A 10,536-nucleotide genomic window follows, 5' to 3' on the forward strand; every position below is an offset into this window, starting at 1 on the left:
ATTTCTGCTCGACAGATTTTTACTAAAATTCATACTATTATAGACAATAGTAGTCTTCATATACAGGTAAAATATAAACAAAATCTATTGAGTAGTTTACGAGATATTTGAAGGTAAAGTTTTCACTTTGTAAAACAGAAGCAAATTTTAACACTAAATATCTCGATTTCTGCTCGACAGATTTTTACTAAAACTCATACTATCATAGACAATAGTAGTCTTCATATACAGGTAAAATATAAACAAAATCTATCGAGTAGTTTACGAGATATTTGAAGTTAATGTTTTCACTTTGTAAAACAGAAGCAAACTTTAAAACTAAATATCTCGATTTCTGCTCGACAGATTTTTACTAAAATTCATACTATTATAGACAATAATAGTCTTCATATACCGGTAAGATATAAACAAAATCTATCGAGTAGTTTACGAGATATTTGAAGGTAAAGTTTTCACTTTGTAAAACAGAAGCAAATTTTAACACTAAATATCTCGATTTCTGCTCGACAGATTTTTACTTAAATTCATACTATTATAGATAATAGTAGTCTTCATATACAGGTAAAATATAAACAAAATCTATCGAGTAGTTTACGAGATATTTGAAGTTAAAGTTTTCACTTTGTAAAACAGAAGCAAAATTTAAAACTAAATATCTCGATTTCTGCTCGACAGATTTTTACTAAAATTCATACTATTATAGACAATAGTAGTCATCATATACAGGTAAAATATAAACAAAATCTATCGAGTACTTTACGAGATATTTGAAGTATATTTTTCACTTTGTAAAACAGAAGCAAACTTTAACACTAAATATCTCGATTTCTGCTCGACAGATTTTTACTAAAATTCATACTATTATAGACAATAGTAGTCTTCATATACAGGTAAAATATAAACAAAATCTATTGAGTAGTTTACGAGATATTTGAAGGTAAAGTTTTCACTTTGTAAAACAGAAGCAAATTTTAACACTAAATATCTCGATTTCTGCTCGACAGATTTTTACTAAAATTCATACTATCGTAGACAATAGTAGTCTTCATATACAGGTAAAATATAAACAAAATCTATTGAGTAGTTTACGAGATATTTGAAGTTAAAGTTTTCACTTTGTAAAACAGAAGCAAACTTTAACTAAATCTATGGAGTAGTTTACGAGATATTTGAAGTATATTTTTCACTTTGTAAAACAGAAGCAAACTTTAACACTAAATATCTCGATTTCTGCTCGACAGATTTTTACTAAAATTCATACTATTATAGACAATAGTAGTCTTCATATACAGGTAAAATATAAACAAAATCTATCGAGTAGTTTACGAGATATTTGAAGTTTATTTTTCACTTTGTAAAACAGAAGCAAATTTTAACACTAAATATCTCGATTTCTGCTCGACAGATTTTTACTAAAATTTATACTATTATAGACAATAGTAGTCTTCATATACAGGTAAAATATAAACAAAATCTATCGAGTAGTTTACGAGATATTTAAAGTTAAAGTTTTCACTTTGTAAAACAGAAGCAAACTTTAACTAAATCTATGGAGTAGTTTACGAGATATTTGAAGTATATTTTTCACTTTGTAAAACAGAAGCAAACTTTAACACTAAATATCTCGATTTCTGCTCGACAGATTTTTACTAAAATTCATACTATTATAGACAATAGTAGTCTTCATATACAGGTAAAATATAAACAAAATCTATCGAGTAGTTTACGAGATATTTAAAGTTAAAGTTTTCACTTTGTAAAACAGAAGCAAACTTTAACTAAATCTATGGAGTAGTTTACGAGATATTTGAAGTATATTTTTCACTTTGTAAAACAGAAGCAAATTTTAACACTAAATATCTCGATTTCTGCTCGACAGATTTTTATTAAAATTCATACTATTATAGACAATATTAGTCTCCATATACAGGTAAAATATAAACAAAATCTATCGAGTAGTTTACGAGATATTTGAAGTTAGTTTTTACATTGTAAAACAGAAGCAAACTTTAACACTAAATATCTCGATTTCTGCTCGACAGATTTTTACTAAAATTCATACTATTATAGACAATAGTAGTCTTCATATACAGGTAAAATATAAACAAAATCTATTGAGTAGTTTACGAGATATTTGAAGGTAAAGTTTTCACTTTGTAAAACAGAAGCAAATTTTAACACTAAATATCTCGATTTCTGCACGATAGATTTTTACTAAAATTCATACTATCATAGACAATAGTAGTCTTCATATACAGGTAAAATATAAACCAAATCTATCGAGTAGTTTACGAGATATTTGAAGTATATTTTTCACTTTGTAAAACAGAAGCAAACTTTAACTAAATCTATCGAGTGGTTTACGAGATATTTGAAGTATATTTTTCACTTTGTAAAACAGAAGCAAACTTTAACACTAAATATCTCGATTTCTGCTCGACAGATTTTTACTAAAATTCATACTATTATAGACAATAGTAGTCTTCATATACAGGTAAAATATAAACAAAATCTATCGAGTAGTTTACGAGATTATTGAAGTATATTTTTCACTTTGTAAAACAGAAGCAAACTTTAACACTAAATATCTCGATTTCTGCTCGACAGATTTTTACTAAAATTCATACTATTATAGACAATAGTAGTCTTCATATACAGGTACAATATAAACAAAATCTATTGAGTAGTTTACGAGATATTTGAAGTATATTTTTCACTTTGTAAAACAGAAGCAAACTTTAACACTAAATATCTCGATTTCTGCTCGACAGATTTTTACTAAAATTCATACTATTATAGACAATAGTAGTCTTCATATACAGGTAAAATATAAACAAAATCTATGGAGTAGTTTACGAGATATTTGAAGTTTATTTTTCACTTTGTAAAACAGAAGCAAATTTTAACACTAAATATCTCGATTTCTGCTCGACAGATTTTTACTAAAATTTATACTATTATAGACAATAGTAGTCTTCATATACAGGTAAAATATAAACAAAATCTATCGAGTAGTTTACGAGATATTTGAAGTTAAAGTTTTCACTTTGTAAAACAGAAGCAAACTTTAACTAAATCTATGGAGTAGTTTACGAGATATTTGAAGTATATTTTTCACTTTGTAAAACAGAAGCAAATTTTAACACTAAATATCTCGATTTCTGCTCGACAGATTTTTACTAAAATTCATACTATTATAGACAATAGTAGTCTTCATTTACAGGTAAAATATAAACAAAATCTATCGAGTAGTTTACGAGATATTTGAAGTTAAAGTTTTCACTTTGTAAAACAGAAGCAAACTTTAACTAAATCTATGGAGTAGTTTACGAGATATTTGAAGTATATTTTTCACTTTGTAAAACAGAAGCAAATTTTAACACTAAATATCTCGATTTCTGCTCGACAGATTTTTACTAAAATTCATACTATTATAGACAATAGTAGTCTTCATATACAGGTAAAATATAAACAAAATCTATTGAGTAGTTTACGAGATATTTGAAGGTAAAGTTTTCACTTTGTAAAACAGAAGCAAATTTTAACACTAAATATCTCGATTTCTGCACGATAGATTTTTACTAAAATTCATACTATCATAGACAATAGTAGTCTTCATATACAGGTAAAATATAAACCAAATCTATCGAGTAGTTTACGAGATATTTGAAGTATATTTTTCACTTTGTAAAACAGAAGCAAACTTTAACTAAATCTATCGAGTAGTTTACGAGATATTTGAAGTATATTTTTCACTTTGTAAAACAGAAGCAAACTTTAACACTAAATATCTCGATTTCTGCTCGACAGATTTTTACTAAAATTCATACTATTATAGACAATAGTAGTCTTCATATACAGGTAAAATATAAACAAAATCTATCGAGTAGTTTACGAGATTATTGAAGTATATTTTTCACTTTGTAAAACAGAAGCAAACTTTAACACTAAATATCTCGATTTCTGCTCGACAGATTTTTACTAAAATTCATACTATTATAGACAATAGTAGTCTTCATATACAGGTACAATATAAACAAAATCTATTGAGTAGTTTACGAGATATTTGAAGTATATTTTTCACTTTGTAAAACAGAAGCAAACTTTAACACTAAATATCTCGATTTCTGCTCGACAGATTTTTACTAAAATTCATACTATTATAGACAATAGTAGTCTTCATATACAGGTAAAATATAAACAAAATCTATGGAGTAGTTTACGAGATATTTGAAGTATATTTTTCACTTTGTAAAACAGAAGCAAACTTTAACACTAAATATCTCGATTTCTGCTCGACAGATTTTTACTAAAATTCATACTATTATAGACAATAGTAGTCTTCATATACAGGTAAAATATAAACAAAATCTATCGAGTAGTTTACGAGATATTTAAAGTTAAAGTTTTCACTTTGTAAAACAGAAGCAAACTTTAACTAAATCTATGGAGTAGTTTACGAGATATTTGAAGTATATTTTTCACTTTGTAAAACAGAAGCAAATTTTAACACTAAATATCTCGATTTCTGCTCGACAGATTTTTACTAAAATGCATACTATTATAGACAATATTAGTCTTCATATACAGGTAAAATATAATCAAAATCTATCGAGTAGTTTACGAGATATTTGAAGTATATTTTTCACTTTGTAAAACAGAAGCAAACTTTAACACTAAATATCTCGATTTCTGCTCGACAGATTTTTACTAAAATTCATACTATTATAGACAATATTAGTCTCCATATACAGGTAAAATATAAACAAAATCTATCGAGTAGTTTACGAGATATTTGAAGTTAATGTTTTCACTTTGTAAAACAGAAGCAAACTTTAAAACTAAATATCTCGATTTCTGCTCGACAGATTTTTACTAAAATTCATACTATTATAGACAATAATAGTCTTCATATACCGGTAAGATATAAACAAAATCTATCGACTAGTTTACGAGATATATGAAGGTAAAGTTTTCACTTTGTAAAACAGAAGCAAATTTTAACACTAAATATCTCGATTTCTGCTCGACAGATTTTTACTTAAATTCATACTATTATAGATAATAGTAGTCTTCATATACAGGTAAAATATAAACAAAATCTATCGAGTAGTTTACGAGATATTTGAAGTTAAAGTTTTCACTTTGTAAAACAGAAGCAAAATTTAAAACTAAATATCTCGATTTCTGCTCGACAGATTTTTACTAAAATTCATACTATTATAGACAATAGTAGTCATCATATACAGGTAAAATATAAACAAAATCTATCGAGTACTTTACGAGATATTTGAAGTATATTTTTCACTTTGTAAAACAGAAGCAAACTTTAACACTAAATATCTCGATTTCTGCTCGACAGATTTTTACTAAAATTCATACTATTATAGACAATAGTAGTCTTCATATACAGGTAAAATATAAACAAAATCTATTGAGTAGTTTACGAGATATTTGAAGGTAAAGTTTTCACTTTGTAAAACAGAAGCAAATTTTAACACTAAATATCTCGATTTCTGCTCGACAGATTTTTACTAAAATTCATACTATCATAGACAATAGTAGTCTTCATATACAGGTAAAATATAAACAAAATCTATTGAGTAGTTTACGAGATATTTGAAGTTAAAGTTTTCACTTTGTAAAACAGAAGCAAACTTTAACTAAATCTATGGAGTAGTTTACGAGATATTTGAAGTATATTTTTCACTTTGTAAAACAGAAGCAAACTTTAACACTAAATATCTCGATTTCTGCTCGACAGATTTTTACTAAAATTCATACTATTATAGACAATAGTAGTCTTCATATACAGGTAAAATATAAACAAAATCTATCGAGTAGTTTACGAGATATTTGAAGTTTATTTTTCACTTTGTAAAACAGAAGCAAATTTTAACACTAAATATCTCGATTTCTGCTCGACAGATTTTTACTAAAATTTATACTATTATAGACAATAGTAGTCTTCATATACAGGTAAAATATAAACAAAATCTATCGAGTAGTTTACGAGATATTTAAAGTTAAAGTTTTCACTTTGTAAAACAGAAGCAAACATTAACTAAATCTATGGAGTAGTTTACGAGATATTTGAAGTATATTTTTCACTTTGTAAAACAGAAGCAAACTTTAACACTAAATATCTCGATTTCTGCTCGACAGATTTTTACTAAAATTCATACTATTATAGACAATAGTAGTCTTCATATACAGGTAAAATATAAACAAAATCTATCGAGTAGTTTACGAGATATTTAAAGTTAAAGTTTTCACTTTGTAAAACAGAAGCAAACTTTAACTAAATCTATGGAGTAGTTTACGAGATATTTGAAGTATATTTTTCACTTTGTAAAACAGAAGCAAATTTTAACACTAAATATCTCGATTTCTGCTCGACAGATTTTTATTAAAATTCATACTATTATAGACAATATTAGTCTCCATATACAGGTAAAATATAAACAAAATCTATCGAGTAGTTTACGAGATATTTGAAGTTAGTTTTTACATTGTAAAACAGAAGCAAACTTTAACACTAAATATCTCGATTTCTGCTCGACAGATTTTTACTAAAATTCATACTATTATAGACAATAGTAGTCTTCATATACAGGTAAAATATAAACAAAATCTATTGAGTAGTTTACGAGATATTTGAAGGTAAAGTTTTCACTTTGTAAAACAGAAGCAAATTTTAACACTAAATATCTCGATTTCTGCACGATAGATTTTTACTAAAATTCATACTATCATAGACAATAGTAGTCTTCATATACAGGTAAAATATAAACCAAATCTATCGAGTAGTTTACGAGATATTTGAAGTATATTTTTCACTTTGTAAAACAGAAGCAAACTTTAACTAAATCTATCGAGTAGTTTACGAGATATTTGAAGTATATTTTTCACTTTGTAAAACAGAAGCAAACTTTAACACTAAATATCTCGATTTCTGCTCGACAGATTTTTACTAAAATTCATACTATTATAGACAATAGTAGTCTTCATATACAGGTAAAATATAAACAAAATCTATCGAGTAGTTTACGAGATTATTGAAGTATATTTTTCACTTTGTAAAACAGAAGCAAACTTTAACACTAAATATCTCGATTTCTGCTCGACAGATTTTTACTAAAATTCATACTATTATAGACAATAGTAGTCTTCATATACAGGTACAATATAAACAAAATCTATTGAGTAGTTTACGAGATATTTGAAGTATATTTTTCACTTTGTAAAACAGAAGCAAACTTTAACACTAAATATCTCGATTTCTGCTCGACAGATTTTTACTAAAATTCATACTATTATAGACAATAGTAGTCTTCATATACAGGTAAAATATAAACAAAATCTATGGAGTAGTTTACGAGATATTTGAAGTTTATTTTTCACTTTGTAAAACAGAAGCAAATTTTAACACTAAATATCTCGATTTCTGCTCGACAGATTTTTACTAAAATTTATACTATTATAGACAATAGTAGTCTTCATATACAGGTAAAATATAAACAAAATCTATCGAGTAGTTTACGAGATATTTGAAGTTAAAGTTTTCACTTTGTAAAACAGAAGCAAACTTTAACTAAATCTATGGAGTAGTTTACGAGATATTTGAAGTATATTTTTCACTTTGTAAAACAGAAGCAAATTTTAACACTAAATATCTCGATTTCTGCTCGACAGATTTTTACTAAAATTCATACTATTATAGACAATAGTAGTCTTCATATACAGGTAAAATATAAACAAAATCTATCGAGTAGTTTACGAGATATTTGAAGTTAAAGTTTTCACTTTGTAAAACAGAAGCAAACTTTAACTAAATCTATGGAGTAGTTTACGAGATATTTGAAGTATATTTTTCACTTTGTAAAACAGAAGCAAATTTTAACACTAAATATCTCGATTTCTGCTCGACAGATTTTTACTAAAATTCATACTATTATAGACAATAGTAGTCTTCATATACAGGTAAAATATAAACAAAATCTATCGAGTAGTTTACGAGATTATTGAAGTATATTTTTCACTTTGTAAAACAGAAGCAAACTTTAACACTAAATATCTCGATTTCTGCTCGACAGATTTTTACTAAAATTCATACTATTATAGACAATAGTAGTCTTCATATACAGGTAAAATATAAACAATATCTATCGAGTAGTTTACGATATATTTGAAGTTAAAGTTTTCACTTTGTAAAACAGAAGCACACATTAACACTAAATATCTCGATTTCTGCTCGACAGATTTTTACTAAAATTCATACTATTATAGACAATAGTAGTCTTCATATACAGGTAAAATATAAACAAAATCTCTTGAGTAGTTTACGAGATATTTGAAGTTAAAGTTTTCACTTTGTTAAACAGAAGCAAACTTTAACTAAATCTATCGAGTAGTTTACGAGATATTTGAAGTATATTTTTCACTTTGTAAAACAGAAGCAAACTTTAACACTAAATATCTCGATTTCTGCTCGACAGATTTTTACTAAAATTCATACTATTATAGACAATAGTAGTCTTCATATACAGGTAAAATATAAACAAAATCTATCAAGTAGTTTACGAGATTATTGAAGTATATTTTTCACTTTGTAAAACAGAAGCAAACTTTAACACTAAATATCTCGATTTCTGCTCGACAGATTTTTACTAAAATTCATACTATTATAGACAATAGTAGTCTTCATATACAGGTACAATATAAACAAAATCTATTGAGTAGTTTACGAGATATTTGAAGTATTTTTTTCACTTTGTAAAACAGAAGCAAACTTTAACACTAAATATCTCGATTTCTGCTCGACAGATTTATACTAAAATTCATACTATTATAGAAAATAGTAGTCTTCATATACAGGTAAAACATAAACAAAATCTATCGAGTAGTTTACGAGATTATTGAAGTATATTTTTCACTTTGTAAAACAGAAGCAAACTTTAACACTAAATATCTCGATTTCTGCTCGACAGATTTTTACTAAAATTCATACTATTATAGACAATAAAAGACTCCATATACAGGTAAGATATAAACAAAATCTATCGAGTAGTTTACGAGATATTTGAAGGTAAAGTTTTCACTTTGTAAAACAGAAGCAAAATTTAAAACTAAATATCTCGATTTCTGCTCGACAGATTTTTACTAAAATTCATACTATTATAGACAATAGTAGTCTTCATATACAGGTAAAATATAAACAAAATCTATCGAGTAGTTTACGAGATATTTGAAGTTAAAGTTTTCACTTTGTAAAACAGAAGCAAAATTTAACACTAAATATCTCGATTTCTGCTCGACAGATTTTTACTAAAATTCATACTATTATAGACAATAGTAGTCTTCATATACAGGTAAAATATAAACAAAATCTATCGAGTAGTTTACGAGATATTTGAAGTTTATTTTTCACTTTGTAAAACAGAAGCAAATTTTAACACTAAATATCTCGATTTCTGCTCGACAGATTTTTACTAAAATTTATACTATTATAGACAATAGTAGTCTTCATATACAGGTAAAATATAAACAAAATCTATCGAGTAGTTTACGAGATATTTGAAGTTAAAGTTTTCACTTTGTAAAACAGAAGCAAACTTTAACTAAATCTATGGAGTAGTTTACGAGATATTTGAAGTATATTTTTCACTTTGTAAAACAGAAGCAAACTTTAACACTAAATATCTCGATTTCTGCTCGACAGATTTTTACTAATTCATACTATTATAGACAATAGTAGTCTTCATATACAGGTAAAATATAAACAAAATCTATCGAGTAGTTTACGAGATATTTGAAGTATATTTTTCACTTTGTAAAACAGAAGCAAATTTTAACACTAAATATCTCGATTTCTGCTCGACAGATTTTTACTAAAATTTATACTATTATAGACAATAGTAGTCTTCATATACAGGTAAAATATAAACAAAATCTATCGAGTAGTTTACGTGATATTTGAAGTTAAAGTTTTCACTTTGTAAAACAGAAGCAAACTTTAACTAAATCTATGGAGTAGTTTACGAGATATTTGAAGTATATTTTTCACTTTGTAAAACAGAAGCAAATTTTAACACTAAATATCTCGATTTCTGCTCGACAGATTTTTACTAAAATTCATACTATTATAGACAATATTAGTCTCCATATACAGGTAAAATATAAACAAAATCTATCGTGTAGTTTACGAGATATTTGAAGTTAGTTTTTACTTTGTAAAACAGAAGCAAACTTTTACACTAAATATCTCGATTTCTGCTCGACAGATTTTTACTAAACTTCATACTGTTATAGACAATAGTAGTCTTCATATACAGGTAAAATATAAACAAAATCTATCGAGTAGTTTACGAGATATTTGAAGTTAAAGTTTTCACTTTGTAAAACAGAAGCAAACTTTAACACTAAATATCTCGATTTCTGCTCGACAGATTTTTACTAAAATTCATACTATTATAGACAATAATAGTCTGCATATACAGGTAAGATATAAACAAAATCTATCGAGTAGTTTACGAG

The sequence above is a fragment of the Rhodnius prolixus genome, unplaced genomic scaffold (genome assembly GCF_049639745.1).
Source record: "Rhodnius prolixus isolate KJV_2025 unplaced genomic scaffold, Rpr scaffold_23, whole genome shotgun sequence".
In the NCBI taxonomy this organism is placed as follows: domain Eukaryota; kingdom Metazoa; phylum Arthropoda; class Insecta; order Hemiptera; family Reduviidae; genus Rhodnius; species Rhodnius prolixus.